The sequence below is a fragment of the Eriocheir sinensis genome, chromosome 11 (genome assembly GCF_024679095.1).
Source record: "Eriocheir sinensis breed Jianghai 21 chromosome 11, ASM2467909v1, whole genome shotgun sequence".
NCBI classification, from domain to species: domain Eukaryota; kingdom Metazoa; phylum Arthropoda; class Malacostraca; order Decapoda; family Varunidae; genus Eriocheir; species Eriocheir sinensis.
Window position 1 is genome coordinate 17,848,649 of NC_066519.1, and position 21,828 is coordinate 17,870,476.

At 44.2% G+C, this 21,828-nt stretch overlaps 1 long non-coding RNA gene across 3 annotated transcripts in view; it reads left to right on the forward strand.

Annotated features, from left to right (window-relative positions):
- The window catches only part of LOC126996961 (uncharacterized), a 59,645-nt gene that overhangs the window by 30,785 nt on the left and 7,032 nt on the right, over window positions 1–21,828 (forward strand). Inside the window, exons 2-3 of one of the 3 annotated variants that reach the window (XR_007751772.1) lie at window positions 5,848–6,034; window positions 21,111–21,329. The exons of 1 other annotated variant lie outside the window; for it this stretch is intronic. This is a non-coding gene — a long non-coding RNA (uncharacterized LOC126996961). The remainder of the gene's footprint in view (window positions 1–5,847; window positions 6,035–21,110; window positions 21,330–21,828) is intronic. One more of the 3 variants, XR_007751769.1, reaches the window with a different exon arrangement.

Genomic DNA, 21,828 nt, shown 5'->3' on the forward strand with positions numbered 1-21,828 from the left:
TCCCTTCCTTCCTCCTTTCCTTCCCCTTCCCCTAACTCATCCTTCCCTTCCCTTCCCTTCCTCCTGTCTTCCTTTCCCTTCCCTAACTCATCCTTCCCTTCCTTCCTTCCTTCCTCCTTTCTTCCTTCCCTTCCCTAACTCAACCTTCCTTCCCCTTCATCCTTTCGTCCTTCCTCTCCCACTAACTCACCCTTCCCATCCTCCCTTCCTCCTTTTTTCCTTCCCCTTCCCCTAACTCAACCTTCCCTTCCTTCCTTCCTCCTTTCTTCCTTCCCTTCCCCTAACTCAACCTTCCTTCCCTTCCTCCTTTCCTTCCTTCCCCTAACTCATCCTTCCTTCCTTCCTTCCCTTTCTTCCTTCCCTTCCCCTAACTCAACCTTCCCTTCCTTCCTTCCTCCTTTCTTCCTTCCTTCCCCTAACTCAACCTTCCTTTTCCTTTCTCCTTTCTTCCTTCCCCTTCCCCTAACTCAACCTTCCCTTCCTTCCTCCTGTCTTCCTTCCCTTCCCCTAACTCATCCTTCCCTTCCCTTCCCTTCCTCCTTTCTTCCTTGCCCTTCCCCTAACTCATCCTTCCCGTCCTTCCTTTTTTACTGACCCTTCCCCTAACTCAACCTTCCCTTCCCTTACTCCTTTCTTCCTTCCCCTTCCCCTAACTCAACCTTCCCTTCCCTTCCCTTCCTCCTTTCTTCCTTCCCCTTCCCCTAACTCAACCTTCCCTTCCCTTCCTCCTTTCTTCCTTCCCCTTCCCCTAACTCAACCTTCCCTTCCCTTCCCTTCCTCCTTTCTTCCTTTCCCTTCCCCTAACTCAACCTTCCCTTCCCTTCCCTTCCTCCTTTCTTCCTTCCCCTTCCCTAACTCATCCTTCCTTCCTTCCTTCCTCCTTTCTTCCTTCCCCTTCCCCTAACTCATCCTTCCTTCCCTTCCTCCTTTCTTCCTTCCCCTCCCCTAGCTGAACCTTCCTTCCTTCCTTCCTCCTTTCTTCCTTCCCTTCCCCTAGCTGAACCTTCCCTTCCCTTCCCTTCCTCCTTTCTTCCTTACCCTTCCCCTAACTCAACCTTCCCTTCCCTTCCCTTCCTCCTTTCTTCCTTTCCCTTCCCCTAACTCATCCTTCCCTTCCCTTCCCTTCCTCCTTTCTTCCTTCCCCTTCCCCTAACTCAACCTTCCCTTCCCTTCCCTTCCTCCTTTCTTCCTTCCCCTTCCCCTAGCTGAACCTTCCCTTCCCTTCCCTTCCTCCTTCCTTCCTTCCCCTAGCTCAACCTTCCTTCCTCCTTTCTTCCCTTCCCCTAACTCAACCTTCCCTTCCTTCCTTCCTCCTCCTGTCTTCCTTTCCTTCCCCTAACTCAACCTTCCCTTCCCTTCCTCCTTTCTTCCTTCCTTCCCCTAACTCAACCTTCCTTCCTTCCTTCCTCCTTTCTTTCTTCCTTCCCCTAGCTGAACCTTCCCTTCCCTTCCCTTCCTCCTTCCTTCCTTCCCCTTCCCCTAGCTGAACCTTCCCTTCCCTTCCCTTCCTCCTTCCTTCCTTCCCCTTCCCCTAGCTCAACCTTCCCTTCCCTTCCCTTCCTCCTTTCTTCCTTCCCCTTCCCCTAGCTCAACCTTCCCTTCCTTCCTTCCTCCTTTCTTCCTTCCCCTTCCCTAGCTCAACCTTCCTTCCCTTCCTCCTTTCTTCCTTTCCCTTCCCCTAGCTGAACCTTCCCTTCCCTTCCCTTCCTCCTTCCTTCCTTCCCCTTCCCCTAGCTCAACCTTCCCTTCCCTTCCCTTCCTCCTTTCTTCCTTTCCCTTCCCCTAACTCAACCTTCCCTTCCCTTCCCTTCCTCCTTTCTTCCTTCCCCTTCCCCTAACTCAACCTTCCTTCCTTCCTTCCTCCTTTCTTCCTTCCTTCCCTAGCTCAACCTTCCCTTCCCTTCCCTTCCTCCTTCCTTCCTTTCCCTTCCCCTAACTCATCCTTCCCTTCCCTTCCTCCTTTCTTCCTTTCCCTTCCCCTAACTCAACCTTCCCTTCCCTTCCTCCTTTCTTCCTTTCCCTTCCCCTAACTCTCCCTTCCCTTCCCTTCCTCCTTTCTTCCCTCCCCTTCCCCTAACTCAACCTTCCCTTCCCTTCCCTTCCCTTCTTTCTTCCTTTCCCTTCCCCTTATCCTAACGCTAAAGAAAAAGTCCTTCACACGCACTTCATCCCCAAACCTTTGCGAGCCATTCAATGAAAACTCGCTTATTTTAACGCTGACTCAAGCAACAAAGTGAATATAGTCGCTTTTTCTTGCCCATACACAGGGGACGCGACCCTTCCAATATCCCCCTTCTTTCTTCCACTTCCCCAGCCCTTCCCACCCCTTCCAATGCCCCCTTCCCCCTTTCTGTGCACTCCTCCTCCTTCCCACCCCTCCCAATCCCCCCCTTCCCCTTCCCTCTTAACACCCATTCCAATGCCCACCTTCCCCCTCCTCCCCACCTCTTCACCAGCCCTTCCCCTTTCCTTCTCTCCCCCTTCTCACCGTCCCCCAACCCTCTTCCCCCTCACAGTTCCCCCACCCCCTCTACGTCCATCCTCCGTCCGCTCCCTCTCCTCTCTCCCCTCTCCCTTTTCTTCCCTCCGCCCCCTCACCCCACTCCTTCCTCCACCGCTCTGAGCTGCACTGGTCGGGTCTTGCACTTCTGTTTTTGCCAACTCGAACGCAAAACAGTCACTGCCTTTCCGGGGGTTTTCTTTTTCTCTTTTTTTATCTCTGTCTATTTTTACATCCACAAGCGGCATTTCGCTCGCCTCCTGTCCCCGTTTGGCGCGAGGAGACCACGGCGGGCACCAAACTATAGCAGTATAACCCATTCTTTTTTTCATTTGGCCTTATAGCCTATCGCAGCGCTGTGGTTTTTCGTTTGGATAAGCTCTGAAAAGAACGATCGCTTCAAAGAATCGTGTATCATGGCAAAAAACAGAAAGCAGACGGGGTATTCATTCATTTTTGTTCTTCTTTTTTCCCGTCTTTATTTTGTTGCAGTCTCCCCCCTGAAGCGAGCGCGACAAGAGAGGAGGCAGTTGTACTCCCGTTTTTTTTCTACACTCGTTTTCTTTGCGTTAGGTACAGCGGCCCGTGTCAAAGGGAGACTGCGGCAAAAAACGCTTGGACCGTCGCCCCCAGCCCCCTATTCCCTTTCTCTCTCGCCCCCTGCGTTGTATTGTCACGGCCTTCCGCCCCCACACTTTTTCTTTTACTTCGTTCGCCCTCCGCCCAGCCGCTCCCTTCCTGGTTCTTTTTAGTCGCCCAGCACGAGCACTGAACGTATTGAAAGAAATGGTAATGGGTGGAATATTGTTGAAAAGTCACATTTGAGCGGATAACCTTATGCTCTCTCTCTCTCTCTCTCTCTCTCTCTCTCTCTCTCTCTCTCTCTCTCTCTCTCTCTCTCTCTCTCTCTCTCTCTCTCTCTCTCTCTCTCTATCTCTCTCTCTCTCTCTCTCTCTCTCTCTCTCTCTCTCTCTCTCTCTCTCTCTCTCTCTCTCTCTCTCTCTCTCTCTCTCTCTCTCTCTCTCTCTCTCTCTCTCTCTCTCCTCCTTTTTCTGTTTTTCTCTTCCTTTTTCTCTTTTTCTATTCCATTTTACTCTTCCTTTCTTTCTCTTCCTTCCTTCCTCCTTTCCTTCCTTCTCTCTCTCTCTCTCTCTCTCTCTCTCTCTCTCTCTCTCTCTCTCTCTCTCTCTCTCTCTCTCTCTCTCTCTCTCTCTCGTACTATCTTCCGTTTGCTTTTCCAGTGAGCTCTATAAAATAAAATGGTGTCGCGGATTCAGTGTTCGATTCTAGGTCACGCAGTTCTTACAATATAGTTTTTTATCCTTCTTCTTTGTTAGATTTCGTTTATTTGCTTTTCCGTTTCTTTTACTTCCCATTTGTCTTATCAGTTAATTTACCGGTGTCGATATTTTTGAACCTACCTGCCAAATCTATTAACCTGTCTACCTAACAACCTACCAATTCCAAATCCTACCTACTTACCCACTCACGTACTTTACCTGCCTAATTACTAACCTGTCTGCCGTCCTATCCTTCCTTCATTCCTTCTTTTTTTTTCTTTATCTCCAGTATTTCCTTCCTGGTTTACTATATTTCCCTCCTTCCCTTTTTTTTTTTACCTTTTTTCTTTCCCCTTTTCTTGTTTCTCTTCCTTCCTTTTATCCATCATTCCTACCAACCTACCTTCTACCTGTTTGTCTTTATATATATTCATAGATTTCCTAATATTATAACCTTCCTGCCGACCTATGCCTTGTCTATCTATCTATCTACCAATCTCTCTCTTTCCCTATCTATCTATATCGCTATCTATCAATCTAGTATCTCTTTCTATCCATATATTTATCTATCTCTTAGGTCTGTTTTTTTTCCGATTTTTTTCCAGCAAACATTTATGATCTATCTATCTGCCTATCTATCTTCCAATTTATCTATTACTGCCTATCTGTCTATTCATCTGTATATCTTTCACTTTCTGTTCTTCAATCCATCTATCTTCCTATCTTTTTATCTATCTCCCTCGCTTCGGTCTATGTCCCTGCTAATTTTTCCGGCAAATATTCACGATCTATCAAAATATCTCTGCCTGTCAGTCTACCAAACTATATCTGCCTGTATATATTCATCTGTCTATCTATATCGTTATCTGTCTACCAGTCTATCTATCTTTCTATCTCTTTATCTATCTCAATCCCTCGTTTCGGTCTGTCCCCGCGAGTTTTTCCGGCAAGTCTTCACGATCTATCTATATATTTCTGCCTATCAATCTACCAATATATATCTGCCTGTATCTATTCATCTGCCTATCAATATCGTTATCTATCTATCAATCAATCTCTTTCTATCTATTTATCCGTCTCCCCCTCTTCGATCTCTGTCCCCGCGAGTTTTTCCGGCAAATATTCACGATCTATTTCTGCCTGTCTCTATTCATCTCTATCAATATCGTTATCTATCTATCAATCTATCTATCTCTATCTCCCTCCTTTCGGTCTCTGTCCCTGCGAGTTTTTCCGGCAAATATTTATGCTTCCAGGAGTTTGGTTCAGCATATTCATGGCTATTAGGAGTCTGCGAGGGTCGAGCAATGAACTCTTTTCGGAACCTGTTGACTCCCTTTTCTAATCTCTCTGATGACTCCTGAGAAGCCCAAGCATGTCGAGGCTGGAGGGTGGGGTGGGGGGAGGAGAGAGAGAGAGAGAGAGAGAGAGAGAGAGAGAGAGAGAGAGAGAGAGAGAGTTTTTAAATATTTACTTGTTGTTTGCTGTGTTGTATTGTATCTTCGTGTGTATGCTTGTCAATGTTTCTCTCTCTCTCTCTCTCTCTCTCTCTCTCTCTCTCTCTCTCTCTCTCTCTCTCTCTCTCTCTCTCTCTCTCTCTCTCTCTCTCTCTCTCTCTCTCTCTCTCTATCTCTCTCTCTCTCTCTCTCTCTCTCTCTCTCTCTCTCTCTCTCTCTCTCTCTCTCTCTCTCTCTCTCTCTCTCTCTCTCTCTCTCTCTCTCTCTCTCTCTCTCTCTCTCTCTTATTTTTCTTCTGGTTCGTTTTCTTTCCTTCACCATCACTTCTTCTTCCTCTTCTTCATCATTATTCTCAGTTTCTTTCTCTCTCTTACCTCCATTTCCTCTAGTCCTCCTCCTCCTCCTCTTTAACCTCCTCTGAAAACTTTATAATGAAACCTCAAGAACACCACCACCACCACAACAACAACAACCAAAACAATCACAATCACAACAACACACTAAAACACCATCAGAAGAGGAGGAAGAAAAAGGGAGGAGGAATCGCCACCATACCACACCTCACCCCTCATGACGCCCTTCAACTAATAACCTTCCACTTGTCATGCAGAGAAACGAGACGAGAAGAGAGAAGGGAAAGGGTCTAAGGGAAGGATGATGATGATGGTGATGCTGGTCCCTGGTGAAAGGCGGCTAACAGGACAGGTGAGGGGAGCGTCGAAGGGACCCTGACACCTGTACGCCAACTCCACACGACTGTCGACCCACCTGTCACGTCACCTGCCCCGGAGATCAAGGTAAAATAGGCTCCAGAGAGGGAGTTTAATGTGGGTTATGTAAATGGCGGAGGAGGAGGAAAAGGAGAAAGGGAACACAAAGGGACGAAGTGAAGGGTGATAATGATATGGGAAGGAGATGAAGGAGAAGGAAAAAGAAAAAGCGAGGGAAAAATTGAGGGAGTTTAGTGTGGGTTATGTAAATGGCGCAGAAGGAGGAGGAGGAGGTAGTTGAAGGGCAGGAGAAGGAAGAGGAGGAGGGGAACACAAGGGAACGAAAAGAATGGCAATAATGATATGGGGAGGAAATGAAGGAGAGGGAAGAAGAAAAAGCGACTGAACTGACTGGATAGAAAGCAGTTTAGAGTTGATGAGATAGGAAAAAAAGGAATGCTGGTGATTAGGGTGAAAGAAGAAGAAGAGGAGGAGGAGGAGGAGGAGGAGGAGGAGGAGGAGTAAAAGATTGCGTAACAGTACAAATAGCGTTGAGAGAGGAGGTGAAGGAGGAGAAAAATGAGAAGGGCGAGAGAAAAGGAAAAGGAAGAGGTCAAGGGTTTGGCAAGGAGGAAGAGGAGGAGAGAGTGATGTAAAAGAATAAGAAAAATAGCACTGGGGAAGGAGATGAAGAGGGAGGAAGAGGAGAAAAAGGAGAGGAAAGGAAAGGGAAGACGAGGGAGCACTGGATACCAAGAACATCACAAAAAGTCGAGATTCTAGGAAGAGGAGGAGGAGGAGGAGGAAGAGAGGATGGTGGAAAAGAACAACAAACAGCTTTGGGAGAGGAGGTGACAGGGAAGAAAGAAGAGAAAGAGAGAGGAAAGACAGAGAGGAGGGGTCACCTTGTCATAACGAAGTCGAGGTTTGAGAAAGAGGAAAAGAGGAGAAGGTGGGAAAGAAGAGAAAAGTATCATTGCGAGAGGAGGTGAAAGGAGGAGTAGGAGGAGGAAGAAGAGTAAAAGGAGAGGAAAGGCAGAAAGAAGAGGAGCAGGAGGCGCCGTGTTGTTACGAAGTCGAGGTTTGGGAAAGGAGAGAAAGAAGAGTAGGAGGAGGAAGAGGAGGAGGAAGAAGAAGAAGAAGAGTAAAAGGAGAGGAAAGGCAGAAAGAAGAGGAGCAGGAGGCGCTGTTTTGTTACGAAGTCGAGGTTTGGGAAAGGAGAGAAAGAAGAGTAGGAGGAGGAGGAGGAGGAGAAGGAGGAAGAAGAAGAAGAAGAGTAAAAGGAGAGGAAAGGCAGAAAGAGGAGAAGCAGGAGGCGCTGTGTTGTTACGAAGTCGAGGTTTTGGCAGTCGGTCTTGAGTTTGTGTTAGCAGAATCACGTCTCACGCCTCACCGAGCATTTCGTTTCCTCAAATTCCTCTCAGACTTCCTTCACCCTCTATCATCTTCCCCTTATCTCCCCCTCCTTCCCCTCCCTTCATCACCATCTCCATCATTCCTTCACTCAATCTGTTCCTTCTCCCTCTTCCTCATATTTCGTAATTGATTCTCGTTTTATCTGTTTTTGTACTCCTCCTCCTTCTCCTTCTTCTCTCTTTCATATTATTTTCTTAATCTCCCTTTCACTTCTTATTTCCTTCTTTCTTTTATTTATTTTCTTCGCAGGTTGTTGTTTTTTTTGTTTTTTTTTGGCTATCATCTTCCTCTTCCCTTCGTCTCTTCCTCTCCTTCATTTCCTTCTCTTTCATCGTGTCTTTTTGTCCTTTTTTTCTCTTTCTTTTCCTTCTTCCTCTGTTTCTTCCTCCATATTTCTAGTCTGTCTTTATCAGTCACACACACACACACACACACACACACACACACTGCATATTCTCCATCATACATAAATATCCGAATTAACGTGAGAGAGAGAGAAATATACATGTTTGCTTCTTGTTTTGCGCAGAACCTAAAATTTCCGGCTCGTTTGGAAGTGTGTGAACCGACGAAGCGAAAGTCATTATTAGAGAAATTATTTTGCATTCAGTGGCTGCGAGAAGCGAAGAGGAAGATGTGAGAGAACGTCGACCTTTTTTTTTCTCTCTCTCTTTCACACGTTTCTTTAACACATCCTCGTTTTCTTCTGGACCTTGATAAGTTTATTTAAAAAAGTTATTTCATACTTTCATTTTTTTTTTACTTTTATTTCTGTTGTATTGTTTTTTTTCATTTTGTCCTTTTTTATTTTTATTTTTGTCTTGTTATTTTCTGTCCCTTTTTTTTACTTTTATTTTTGTTGTTTTGTTTTTTTCTGTCCCTTTTTTTTAACTGTTATTTGTTGTCTTGTTTTTTTTCTGTCCCTTTTTTTTTACTGTTATTTGTTGTCTTGTTTTTTCTGTCCCCTTTTTTTACTTTTATTTTTGTTGTCTTGTTTTTTTCTGTCCCTTTTTTTACTGTTATTTGTTGTCTTGTTTTTTTCTGTCCCTTTTTTTTACTGTTATTTGTTGTCTTGTTTTTTTCTGTCCGTTTTTTTTACTGTTATTTGTTGTCTTGTTTTTTTCTGTCCCTTTTTTTTACTTTTATTTGTTGTCTTGTTTTTTTCTGTCCCTTTTTTTTACTTTTATTTGTTGTCTTGTTTTTTTTCTGTCCCTTTTTTTTACTTTTATTTTTGTTGTCTTGTTTTTTTCTGTTCTTTTTTTTACTTTTATTATTGTTGTCTTGTATTTTTTCCTTTTCTGTCTTTTTTTTTACTTTTATTTCTGTTTTTTTTTCCTTATGTCCTTTTTCTTCACTTTTATTTCTGTTGTTTTGTTTTGTTTTCATTTTCCGTCCTTTCTCTTTACTTATATTTCTATTGTCGTTTTTTTCATTTTCTGTCTTTCTTTACCTTTATTTCTGTTGTCTTGTTTTTTTTCATTTTCTTTTTTTTTTTACTTTTATTTCTGTTCTTTTTTTTCATTTTCTGCCTATAAGTCTTCTCTGACTCATCTTCCTCCTCGAAAGATCATTACACATCTAAGTTATTTCATGTTTTCTTTTTCTTTTCTTTACTTCTCAATATACTCTTCAATATACGTTTTTTTTTCTTTCTTTTTTCTTCCTCACTGATTTATTTATCCTATTTATACGTTTTTTTCTGTCTTCCTATTTCTCTACTTTTCTGATTATTTTTCTTCAATATATATACGGTTGTCTACTTCTGTTTTTCTTTCTTCTACTTCTCTATTTTTTTTCCCTTCAATATATACGTTTTCTTTTGTTTTCTTTTGCTCCTCTAATTTTCTTTCTCTTCGGTCGTGTATGTAAATTTTCTTGGTCTTCAGTCGTGTATGTAAATCTTCTTTCTCTTCGGTCGTGTATGTAAATTTTCTTTCTCTTCGGTCGTGTATGTAAATTTTCTTGGTCTTCGGTCGTGTATGTAAATCTTCTTTCTCTTTGGTCGTGTATGTAAATCTTCTTTCTCTTCGGTCGTGTATGTAAATTTTCTTGGTCTTCGGTCGTGTATGTAAATCTTCTTTCTCTTTGGTCGTGTATGTAAATCTTCTTTCTCTTCGGTCGTGTATGTAAATTTTCTTTCTCTTCGGTCGTGTATGTAAATTTTCTTTCTCTTCGGTCGTGTATGTAAATTTTCTTTCTCTTCGGTCGTGTATGTAAATTTTCTTTCTCTTCGGTCGTGTATGTAAATTTTCTTTGTCTTCGGTCGTGTATGTAAATTTTCTTTCTCTTCGGTCGTGTATGTAAATTTTCTTTCTCTTCGGTCGTGTATGTAAATTTTCTTTCTCTTCGGTCGTGTATGTAAATTTTCTTTCTCTTCGGTCGTGTATGTAAATTTTCTTTCTCTTCGGTCGTGTATGTAAGTTCTTCACATCTACGTCAATTCATCCCACGCTTCCTCTTACGTAACATGTCCACCCCCTCAAAGGCCAGCTCGCTAACGTCATCTCGCGCTCTTTTGCTCCGCCTCGCCCAGGTAAAAATATGAGCGACGCTGTGAATGGAAATGCGCACTAATACATCTTTTGCGACCTTCATACAGTGCAGCATTATGTAAACTCGCGTGGGTGTGGGCGTGTGCGGGCGTGTTTTGCTTGGTTGGTTTCTGCAGGATTATAGTAATAGTCACAATTTTCCGTATTTAATCACATGTTTTATCATATTTCTTTAACTTTTGTATACATTTTTTTTTTATACCAGCACACACGATTTAATTTGCCTAAGTGTGTGTGTGTGTGTGTGTGTGTGTGTGTGTGTGTGTGTGTGTGTGTGTGTGTGTGTGTGTGTGTGTGTGTGTGTGTGTGTGTGTCTGTTTGTCTCGCTCTCTTTCTATCTCTATCTGTGTGTGTATGTGTGTGTATCTGTACGTCTGTGTCTGTCTGTGTCGGTCTGTGTCGGTCGCTCTTTATCTATCTATCTGTGTGTGTGTGCGTGTGTGTGTTAATTATCCCATTCGCCATTAATCTCCGTTCTCGTCTAATTCCCAGTTAATGAAGGCGAAGAACTCAATTTTAATCTCCCAAAGAAACGGAAAGAGAAAAAGTCGCGTCCAGCAGCGGGAGGTGTCTGGTGGCTGCTCCGCGCGGTTAATCTCGTTGCTTCAATTTAAAACCAATCTGGCCATCGCCGCGGGGCCCTCCTAAGAAGCTTAATTTTGAAATGATAAGTTTTTTTTTCATTCTGTCTCGCTCTCGCTCTCTTGGTGTCTCGCGGTCGCTTTCTCGTTCTCTCTGTCGCTCTCTCGTTTTCTTTCGCTCGTTTTTCTTTCGTTTTCTCGGGTTTTCTTTTGTTTTCTCGCGTTTTCTTTTGTTTTCTCGGGTTTTTTTTTGTTTTCTCGCGTTTTCTTTTTTCAAAAAATCTCGTTTTCTTTTGTTTTCTCTCGTTTTCTGTTTTCTCGCATTTTATTTTTTCCCTCGTTTTCTGATCTTTTCTCTCGTTTTCTTTTGTTTTCTCTCGTTTTCTTTCGTTTTGTTCTCGTTTTTTATCGTTTTCTCGTTTTCTTTTCTCGTTTTCTCCTACTCGTTCTCTCTCTCTCTCTCTCTCTCTCTCTCTCTCTCTCTCTCTCTCTCTCTCTCTCTCTCTCTCTCTCTCTCTCTCTCTCTCTCTCTCTCTCTCTCTCTTACCCCCCCCTTCCCCCCCCAGGTATATTATAGCATCGCAGACTTGAAAGACAAACAAAAAAAACAAAAATCTAAATCATCTGTTAAGTTTCAAGGTAAATTATCCTTCGTTATCTTCAAACTATTAATAAAAACAAAAAACAAAAATATCAAGTGTTAGTTCTAAGTAAAATTATCCCCCGTTATCTCACACTATTACCAAAGAGATTCCATAACAAGAACAAAAAAAAAAATAATAACTTTTAAAACCGTTAGTGCAGTTCCCGGCAAAATCATATTCCTTCACTCGAGACACAGGGGGCGAGGTTGGCGCGGAGGTAAATGGATCAACTTCAAAGGCTCTATTCTGGGCAGACTGTTGGGGACACGAAATTAAATGGAAAATATCGTAGCATCGTAACGCGTGTAAGAGAGCAAGGCGAGGTGCGGGCGAACTGGCGGATGACCTGAGTGTGTTGTTCTCCTATGTAAAGCAAGCAAGATGGATGGATTGGTGGATGACTGGCTGTGTGTTCGTTTGGTCTCCTGTATAGAGCAAGGTGAGGTGTGGGTGAGCTGACGGGTGACTTCAGTGTGGTATTGTGTTTTCCTATGTAAAGCAAGCGAGGTGTGTAGAAGGTAAACAAGGTGGATGATTTGATGGATGACTGACTGAGTGTGTTCTCTTGTCCTCTCTAATGAAGCGAGCTAAGTGGTGAGCTGATGGATGACTGTCTGGGTGTTAGTGTTGTGTATAAGGTAAGCAAGGTGGATGAATTGATGGATGACTGACTGGGTGTGTTCTCTTGTCCTATATAATGAAGCGAGTTAAGTGGTGAGATCATGGATGACTGCCTGTGTGTTGTGTTGTGTATTGAGTGAGCAAGGTGGATGGCTTGACGGATGACTGCCTGGTGTGTTTCTGTGTTTGATATAAAGCGAAAAATATGGATGGATTGGTGGATGATTGACTGTCTGGATGTGTTTTTGTGTTCTGTATAAAGCGAGTAAGGTGGATGAGCTGATGGATGAGTGCTTGTGTGTGTTCTCGTGTTGTATGGTATGAATCGAACAATGTGGATAACCTGACGGATGACTGCCTAATGGATGTTCCCACTGTGTCTTGATCCTATGGGGTGAAGAGAGAGATGATTGAGAAACAGAAAAAGACGGATAAGAAATTGAAACAAGGGTTGAATGAGCAATAGAAGAGTGAATAAGGAATAAAGTGTTTTAAGTAAGAAGCAGGACAAAAAAAGACCGTTTAATATAACCCGTGAGACGCTAGATGAAGGGATTTGGATTCTGTTATAAGGAATCTGATACTATGTTCGGCGTTTCGTGATCCTATAAACCCCAGAGACTTTTAGTAATAGATGAAGCAACGTAAAGGGATTCGAATCTAGTCTTGTGAAATCTGACACCAAAGCCGACGATTAAGGATTCTACGAACACCACGAACCACGAGAAACAAAAACAACAACACTGAAACAAACCAGACACAACAAAACACCAGAAAAACACCAAAACAGACTGACAAAGAGGAGAGGCAGAAAAACACCAAAACAGACTGACAAACAAAAACAACAACACTGAAACAAACCAGACACAACAAAACACCAGAAAAACACCAAAACAGACTGACAAAGAGGAGGCAGAGAAGCGGCAGAACCCAGAGACTAACGCAATACAGAACTGTCAGCCGAAGTTTATACAGGAACCGAAAATACAGCGGACAGCTTAAATAATACAGCCTCCCCTTGCTTGTCGGCTGGTCTGGGCACAGGTGAATCAGGAGAACAGGACAGGGAAGGGAGGGGAAGGGAAGGAAACGACAGGGAAGGGAATGCAAGGAAGGAAAAGGAAAGGAGTGGGAGGAGAAAGGGAAGGGAAGGAAAGGAAAGGATAGAGAAGGGAAGTAAAAGAAAGGAAAGGATAGAGAAGGGAAGGAAAAGGAAGGACAAGGGAAACGAAAGGAAAGGAAAGGAAAGGAAATAAAAGGGAAGGAAAGGGAAAGAAAAGGAAGGACAAGAGAAACGAAAGGGAAGGGAAGGGAATGCAAGGAAGGAAAGGAAAGGAAAGGAAAGGGAAGGGAAGGAAATGAAAGGACAAGGAAAACGAAAGGGAAGGAAAGGGAATGCAAAGGAAAGGAAGGGAATGCAAGGAAGGAAAGGAAAGGAAAGGAAAGGGAAGGGAAGGAAATGAAAGGACAAGGAAAACGAAAGGGAAGGAAAGGGAATGCAAAGGAAGGAAAGGAAAGGAAAGGAAAGGGAAGGGAAGGGAATGCAAAGAAAGGAAAGGAAAGAGAGAAGGGAAGGAAAGGGAAAGAAAAGGAAGGACAAGGGAAACGAAAGGGAAGAGAAGGGAATGCAAGAAAGAAAAGGAAGGGGAGGAGAAAGGAAAGGAAAGGAAAGAAAAGGAAAAGCAAAGAAAAACAAAGGAAAGGATAAAATAGGATAGGATAGGAAAGGATAGGAAAGCAAAGGAAGGGAAGGGAAGGAAAGGGAAGAGAAGTGAGGGGATGGGAAGGGAAGAACAGGCAGAGCAGGGCAAGGCAAAGGATAGGAAAGCAAAGGAAGGGAAGGGAGGGAGAGAGCAGTGAAGTGAAGGGAAGGGAAGAACAGGCAGAGCAGGACAAGGCAAATCATGATGAAGCGAGATAGGGAAGGGCAGAACAAGGCAGAACAAGGCAGAACAAGACATAACAAGGTAAGACAGCAAACAAACACGAACTTAAACGAACAGGACAGGGAAAGCAAACACCAGCAGGCAGGGAAGGGCAGGACAGGGTAAGACAGCGTACTCCCACGAACCTCGACCCTCCACGCGAATCTGTGAAGGCATGACAAGACCAGCTGCGTGTGGGAGGCTGAGGGATGAAGAGCTCTGGCTAGCGAAGGTTGTAATGTGTAAGGCAGAGTGAATATCCGGCTTAGTATGAGAGGCGGGCGTCAAAAGCAGGTGAACAAGGAGGAGGAGGAGGAGGAGGGGGAGGAGAGAGATGCAGTCTGCTCAGGTAACAAGGGGAGTAGGAGGGATGAGGAGATCAGGTAACTAGGAGAAGCAGGTGAAGAGAAAGCAGCAGGAAGTAGAGAAAGAGGGAAAGTAGATAGAGAGAAGTAGTATAAGCAGAAGAAATAACAAAAAAAGAGAAGGAAGATGAGGTAGAGGAGGAGGAGGAGGAGGAGTAAGAAAAAAGATAAAACAAGAAGAAGAAAAAGGAGAAGAAAAGTGCAAGAAAAGAAAAAAAAAGATTGAAGATGAAGATGAAAAACGAAGAAGAAGAACAAGCGGTACAAAAGGAGAAGCAGAAATGGAAGGAGGATCATAAGAAAGAGAAGAAGACATATATGGCACAGGAGCAGAAAGAGGAGGAGGAGGATCAGGTGTTACATGAAGAGCCTCGGCAGCAACACGCTCAGTAGCTCGTCAACGCCTTTGATCTCAGCGGACCGAACACGTTAAGGACTAGTTCGCGACGCGTTAATAATCTCCTTCCCACCGAGATGTCAACAAACTACACTCCATTCACGGTGGCCTCGAAAATAAGCCTCTCCTCCTCCTCCTCCTCCTCCTCCTCCATTCAGTTCAAGTCTTTGGCCAACCCACAGCCACATGCCCTCACCGACTCAAGTTGTGTAAGATTTGTGAATGCTGGGAAAGGTTACATCTCATTAGTGGATGCTGGGAAGGGTGAAATCTTACTGGTGGATGCTGGGAAGGGTGAAATCTTATTGGTGGATGCTGGGAAGGGTGAAATCTTACTGGTGGATGCTGGGAGTGGTGAAATCTTGTTGGTGGATGTTGAGAAGGGTGTAATCTCATTGGTGGATGCTGGGAATGGTGAAATCTTACTGGTGGATGCTGGGAAGGGTGAAATCTTACTGGTGGATGCTGGGAAGGGTGAAATCTTACTGGTGGATGCTGGGAAGGGTGAAATCTTACTGGTGGATGGTGGGAATGGTGAAATCTTACTGGTGGATGCTGGGAAGGGTGAAATCTTACTGGTGGATGCTGGGAAGGGTGAAATCTTACTGGTGGATGCTGGGAATGGTGAAATCTTACTGGTGGATGCCGGGAAGGGTGAAATCGTATTGGTGGATGCTGGGAAAGGTGAAATCTTACTGGTGGATGCCGGGAAGGGTGAAATCTTATTGGTGGATGCTGGGAATGGTGGAATCGTATTGGTGGATGCTGAGAGGGGTGTAATCTTACTGGTGGATGCTGGGAATGGTGAAATCTTACTGGTGGATGCTGGGAAGGGTGAAATCTTACTGGTGGATGGTGGGAATGGTGAAATCTTACTGGTGGATGCCGGGAAGGGTGGAATCGTATTGGTGGATGCTGGGAAGGGTGAAATCTTACTGGTGGATGCCGGGAAGGGTGAAATCTTATTGGTGGATGCTGGGAATGGTGGAATCGTATTGGTGAATGCTGAGAGGGGTGTAATCTTACTGGTGGATGCTGGGAAAGGTGAAATCTTACTGGCGGATGCTGGGAAGGGTAAAATCTCATTAGTGGATGCTGGGAAGGGTGAAATCTCATTGTGGATGCTGGGAAGGGTGAAATCTTACTGGTGGATGCTGGGAAGGGTGAAATCTTACTGGTGGATGCTGGGAAGGGTGAAATCTTATTGGTGGATGCTGGGAATGGTGGAATCGTATTGGTGAATGCTGAGAGGGGTGTAATCTTACTGGTGGATGCTGGGAAAGGTGAAATCTTACTGGCGGATGCTGGGAAGGGTAAAATCTCATTAGTGGATGCTGGGAAGGGTGAAATCTCATTGTGGATGCTGGGAAGGGTGGAATCTTACTGATGGATGCTGGGAAGGGTGAAATTTTTTTGTGGATGTTGGGAAAGGTAAAATCTCATTAGTGGATGCTGGGAAGGGTGAAATCTCATTGTGGATGCTGGGAAGGGTGGAATCTTACTGATGGATGCTGGGAAGGGTGAAATTTTTTTGTGGATGTTGGGAAAGGTAAAATCTTATTGGTGGATGCTGGGCTGGCTTGGTTCTTAGCTCATCTCCTCACTAATACATCCAACAGGTTTAGTAGGTTGGCGCGAGGTTGTAGATGACTAATTAATTTTCAACAAGGTATTTTGGTTTAGCTTGCCCCTATATCTCAGTCTACGCTCCACAATTTCCTTTACTTTATCTCCTCTGCCTTGTGTATGAGTCCCCAACGGTTCTCATTCATCCAACGGTTCTCATTCATCCACCATCATTCATCAATCCAACGGTTTTCTTTCATCCACCATCATTCATCGACCCAACGGTTCTCATTCATCCACCATCATTCATCAATCCAACGGTTCTCATTCATCCATCATCATTCATCAGTCCAACGGTTCTCTTTCATCCATCATCATTCATCAGTCCAACGGTTCTCTTTCATCCATCATCATTCATCAGTCCAACGGTTCTCATTCATCCATCATCATTCATCAGTCCAACGGTTCTCATTCATCCACCATCATTCATCGACCCAACGGTTCTCATTCATCCACCATCATTCATCAGGCCAACGGTTCTCATTCATCCACCATCATTCATCAGGCCAACGGTTCTCATTCATCCACCATCATTCATCAGGCCAACGGTTCTCATTCATCCACCATCATTCATCAGTCCAACGGTTCTCATTCATCCATCATCATTCATCAGTCCAACGGTTCTCTTTCATCCACCATCATTCATCAATCCAACGGTTCTCTTTCATCCACCATCATTCATCAGTCCAACGGTTCTCTTTCATCCACCATCATTCATCAGTCCAACGGTTCTCTTTCATCCACCATCATTCATCAATCCAACGGTTCTCATTCATCCATCATCATTCATCAATCCAACGGTTCTCATTCATCCATCATCATTCATCAGTCCAACGGTTCTCATTCATCCATCATCATTCATCAGTCCAACGGTTCTCTTTCATCCACCATCATTCATCAGTCCAACGGTTCTCATTCATCCACCATCATTCATCAGTCCAACGGTTCTCATTCATCCACCATCATTCATCAGTCCAACGGTTCTCATTCATCCATCATCATTCATCAGTCCAACGGTTCTCATTCATCCACCATCATTCATCAGTCCAACGGTTTTCTTTCATCCACCATCATTCATCAATCCAACGGTTTTCTTTCATCCACCATCATTCATCAGTCCAACGGTTCTCTTTCATCCACCATCATTCATCAATCCAACGGTTCTCATTCATCCACCATCATTCATCAGTCCAACGGTTCTCATTCATCCACCATCTATATATACTTTTTTACTTTTCCTAGTGGTTCTTAGTGGCCTTCCAAGTTAGCGTGAACGGAGTAAACGCGACGGGGAAACAAAATCCGGAACACCTTCAAATATCCACGACGCCCTGACATAATTTGCGCGCATGGGAATTCCTCCGCGGCCACCAGAGTCCACCTTCAAACCAGGTAGTTAATTACAGATACGAAGCCCCAGGTGAACGCTGCTACGCCTGGCTGAGTCCTGACCTAACTCTGGAGGAGGAGGAGGAGGAGGGAGTGACCAACCCGCCCGCCAGCCTCTTAAACACAGGAGTGGCTCTGGGCGGAACGGAGTAATAGCGCGTGTTGAGTGTGTGTGTGTGTGTGTGTGTGTGTGTGTGTGTGTGTGTGTGTGTGTGTGTGTGTGTGTGTGTGTGCATGAACTACTGCCTCTTATCTACTCTCCCTGCTTCTACTTTCTCTCCTCCTCCTCCTCCTCCTCCTCCTCCTCCTCCACTCAACCTCTTCACGTTGGAAAAGAGACGCCTGCGGGGAGACATGATACAAGTCTTTAAGTACCTGAACAAGCTCAGCAACGTTGATCACTCCAAGCTCTTCACGCTACAAACCAACCTGAGAACAAGAAACAACGGAATAACAATACAAGCAAAGCGATGCAATACCGACATCGGCAGGAGTTATTTCTCGAATAGAGTTGTTCGCCACTGGAACAGCCTTCCTGCAGAAGTGGTTAGCGCAAAGACCATCAACTCCTTCAAGAAACGCATTGATCGCCACTTTGCTGCATCGGGAGTGAACTGAACGTTCCCAAGAGTAGATACACAAGTGCTTTAATCCTTCCCTGCTAGCCACTCCTGTGGCAAACGGATTGATTAAATCACTGAACGCAGGCAGCCTAGTAATGAGCAAACAGGCTTTCTGCTGCCTGCTAGTCCATTTTTCCATGTTTCCATGTTTCCTCCTCCTCCTCCTCTTCTTCATGTTCCTCATCTTGTATCAGCGAAAAACGTGTGAAAATTATTTAGAGAGAGAGAGAGAGAGAGAGAGAGAGAGAGAGAGAGAGAGAGAGAGAGAGAGACAGAGAGAGAGACAAACAGACAGACAAACAGAGAGAGAGAGAGAGAGAGAGAGAGAGAGAGAGAGAGAGAGAGAGAGAGAGAGAGAGAGAGAGAGAGAGAGAGCAATCCCCATCGATCTGTCACGCCAATGACTCGCATGAATCAGCCGTTCTGTTGCCGGGCCAGGTGTAGGATCCCCAGTAAAGGCAGCAGAGATACGCACATACGCATTTCCTGAGAGAACCTAAATGCTTCACTTTGCGTATTTCCTAAGAGAACGGGAAACACTCACGTTCGTTTTTCCTAAGAGAACGGAAATAAATCACATTCGTTTTTCCTAAGAGAACGGAAATAAATCATGTTCGTATTTCCTAAGAGAACGGGAATAAATCACGTTCGTATTTCCTAAGAGAACGGGAATAACTCACGTTCGTTTTTCCTAAGAGAACGGGAATAACTCACGTTCGTTTTTCCTAAGAGAACGGAAATAACTCACGTTCGTATTTCCTAAGAGAACGGGAATAACTCACGTTCGTTTTTCCTAAGAGAACGGAAATAACTCACGTTCGTATTTCCTAAGAGAACAGAAATAAATCATGTTCGTATTTCCTAAGAGAACGGGAATAAATCACGTTCGTATTTCCTAAGAGAACGGAAATAACTCACGTTCGTTTTCATAAGAGAACGGAAATAAATCACGTTCGTTTTTCCTAAGAGAACGGAAATAACTCACGTTCGTTTTTCATAAGAGAACGGAAATAACTCACGTTCGTTTTTCATAAGAGAACGGAAATAACTCACGTTCGTTTTTCATAAGAGAACGGAAATAAATCACGTTCGTTTTTCCTAAGAGAACGGAAATAACTCACGTTCGTTTTTCATAAGAGAACGGAAATAAATCACGTTCGTTTTTCCTAAGAGAACGGAAATAAATCACGTTCGTTTTTCCTAAGAGAACGGAAATAACTCACGTTCGTTTTTCCTAAGAGAACGGAAATAACTCACGTTCGTTTTTCCTAAGAGAACGGAAATAACTCACGTTCGTTTTTCATAAGAGAACGGAAATAAATGACGTTCGTTTTTCATAAGAGAACGGAAATAAATCACGTTCGTTTTTCATAAGAGAACGGAAATAAATCACGTTCGTTTTTCATAAGAGAACGGAAATAAATCACGTTCGTTTTTCCTAAGAGAACGGAAATAAATCACGTTCGTATTTCCTAAGAGAACGGAAATAAATCACATTCGTATTTCCTAAGAGAACGGAAATAAAGCTCTTTACGAATTTCCTAGGGGAACGAAAGGTATACGCACGTTCATATATATTACTAAAAAGAATGACAGATTAACGTTCGTACACGCACATTTGTTGTTGTTAAGGACACCGACCAAGGGCTGTACACTGTTCTCAAAGTGCCAAAATTATGTCGCTCCATGAAAGAAAAATAATTGATGCCGTAAATGAATGATCAGATTTAGTTCCATATTCTATAAAAAAAAAGACTACTGTGGCGCGTGTTCGTATTTCATCACAAAATGTCGAACGCACATACGCATCTCCTAAAAGAACGATGAGGTAGATAGGGAGAGGAGGAAGAGGAGGAGGAGGAGGGGGAGGGAGGAGCATGCGACAACACCTCTCCAATTAGCGATATACCTTCCCTTCCCTTTCCTTCCCAGCCCTTTGCTTCGCCGCCCTTTCATCTAGTTTTCTCTCCTTCCATTTCATTTCGTTTACCTTCGTTTCGTTTTCTTTCCTTTCCTTTCCTTTTCTTTCCCTCCATTTCCTTTTCTTTCCCTCTCTTTCCTTTTCTTTCCCTCCCTTTCCTTTTCTTTCCCTCCCTTTCCTTTTCTTTCCCTCTCTTTCCTTTTCTTTCCCTCCCTTTCCTTTTCTTTCCCTCTCTTTCCTTTCCTTTCCCTCTCTTTCCTTTTCTTTCCCTTCCTTTCCTTTTCTTTCCCTCCCTTTCCTTTTCTTTCCCTCCCTTTCCTTTTCTTTCCCTCCCTTTCCTTTTCTTTCCCTCCATTTCCTTTTCTTTCCCTCCCTTTCCTTTTCTTTCCCTCTCTTTCCTTTTCTTTCCCTTCCTTTCCTTTTCTTTCCCTCCCTTTCCTTTTCTTTCCCTCCCTTTCCTTTTCTTTCCCTCCCTTTCCTTTCTTTCCCTCCCTTTCATCTTCTCTCCTTTTCTTTCCCTCCCTTCCCTGTTCTTTCCCTCCATTTCCTATTCTCTCCTTTCCTTCCCTTCCCATCCCTTTTCTTTCCCTCAATTTCCTTTTCTCTCCTTTCTTTTCCTTCCCATCCCTTTCCTTTCCTATGTTTTCCTTTCCTTTCCTTCCATATCCTTCCCTTCCTTCATCTTCCTTATTATCCGTTTTCCATCCCTTTTCTTCCCTTTCCTTATTATCTCTGGTCTCCTTCCATACACTCCATTATCCTCCAGTTATCTTTTCTTATCCTTCCTTTAGTTTCCCATCCATTCCTTCCTTCCTTGCCTTCCCTTTCATTTCCTCTAATTCCTTGCCCTTTAATAACCATCTCCAGTCTCCTCCCATACACCCCGCATCCTCAGCATCCTACGACCTTAGCCTTCCTACAGTTTCCCGTCCATTCCTTCCTTTCCTTTCCTTTCTCTTCCCTCGACTTCGTTTTCCTCCCCTTCTCCTCCCTTTCCGTACCATTTCTTTACTCCCTTCATACCCCGCCATCTTTAACATTCTATCTTATCCTTCCTTCAGTTTCCTCCTCTTCTTCCATAATCCCGTCCCTTTCTACCGCAGCGCCCCGTCCCAGGCTCCCTCAGTACCCCGCCCTGGAAGACACAAGCATGGGACTGTCTCGCGGGGGCTGTTCCGAGTGACTTAAGCCGACGTAAGCGTGCGAGGAAACGGCCATCGGGAATTTAATTTGAGCGGCAGTCTGGATCATTAGGCGGGCGGCGGCGGTGCTCATGGGACCCTTATGACAACAGGCGGCAGCTGCGTCCTCTGCGGCTTCGTGTATGTACCGTTGAATTGGCGTATTGGTGTGTCTTAAGGCCTCGTATTCCCAGGCATTTCGGAGCTTGCGCATCCACGTTTGATAAGGCTTTCGAAGAGGTTGTTGTGGGTGCTTCCATGTGTAGTTTTATGAGCCTAGTGATAGTTTGATGAGGGTTCCACGCCATGAATGTGAAAACACGCATGAGAGACTGACTAATCTCCTTTACTAACACACACACACACACACACACACACACACACACACACCAATCATTTAGTTGTAGCTAAGTGAACAAACAGACGAACAAACATAGCGGGTGACGCCTACATAACATTTTCATCAGACATTCTTATAAACGAGAGAGAGAGAGAGAGAGAGAGAGAGAGAGAGAGAGAGAGAGAGAGAGGGAGAGAGGGAGAGGGAGACAGAAAGACAAATCGCCAACTGGATCTCGATTTCCTGTTGCTTTGGTTTGCTTCATTTTTCCGTGGCGGCAAATTCGAGTCTCGCCAAGAA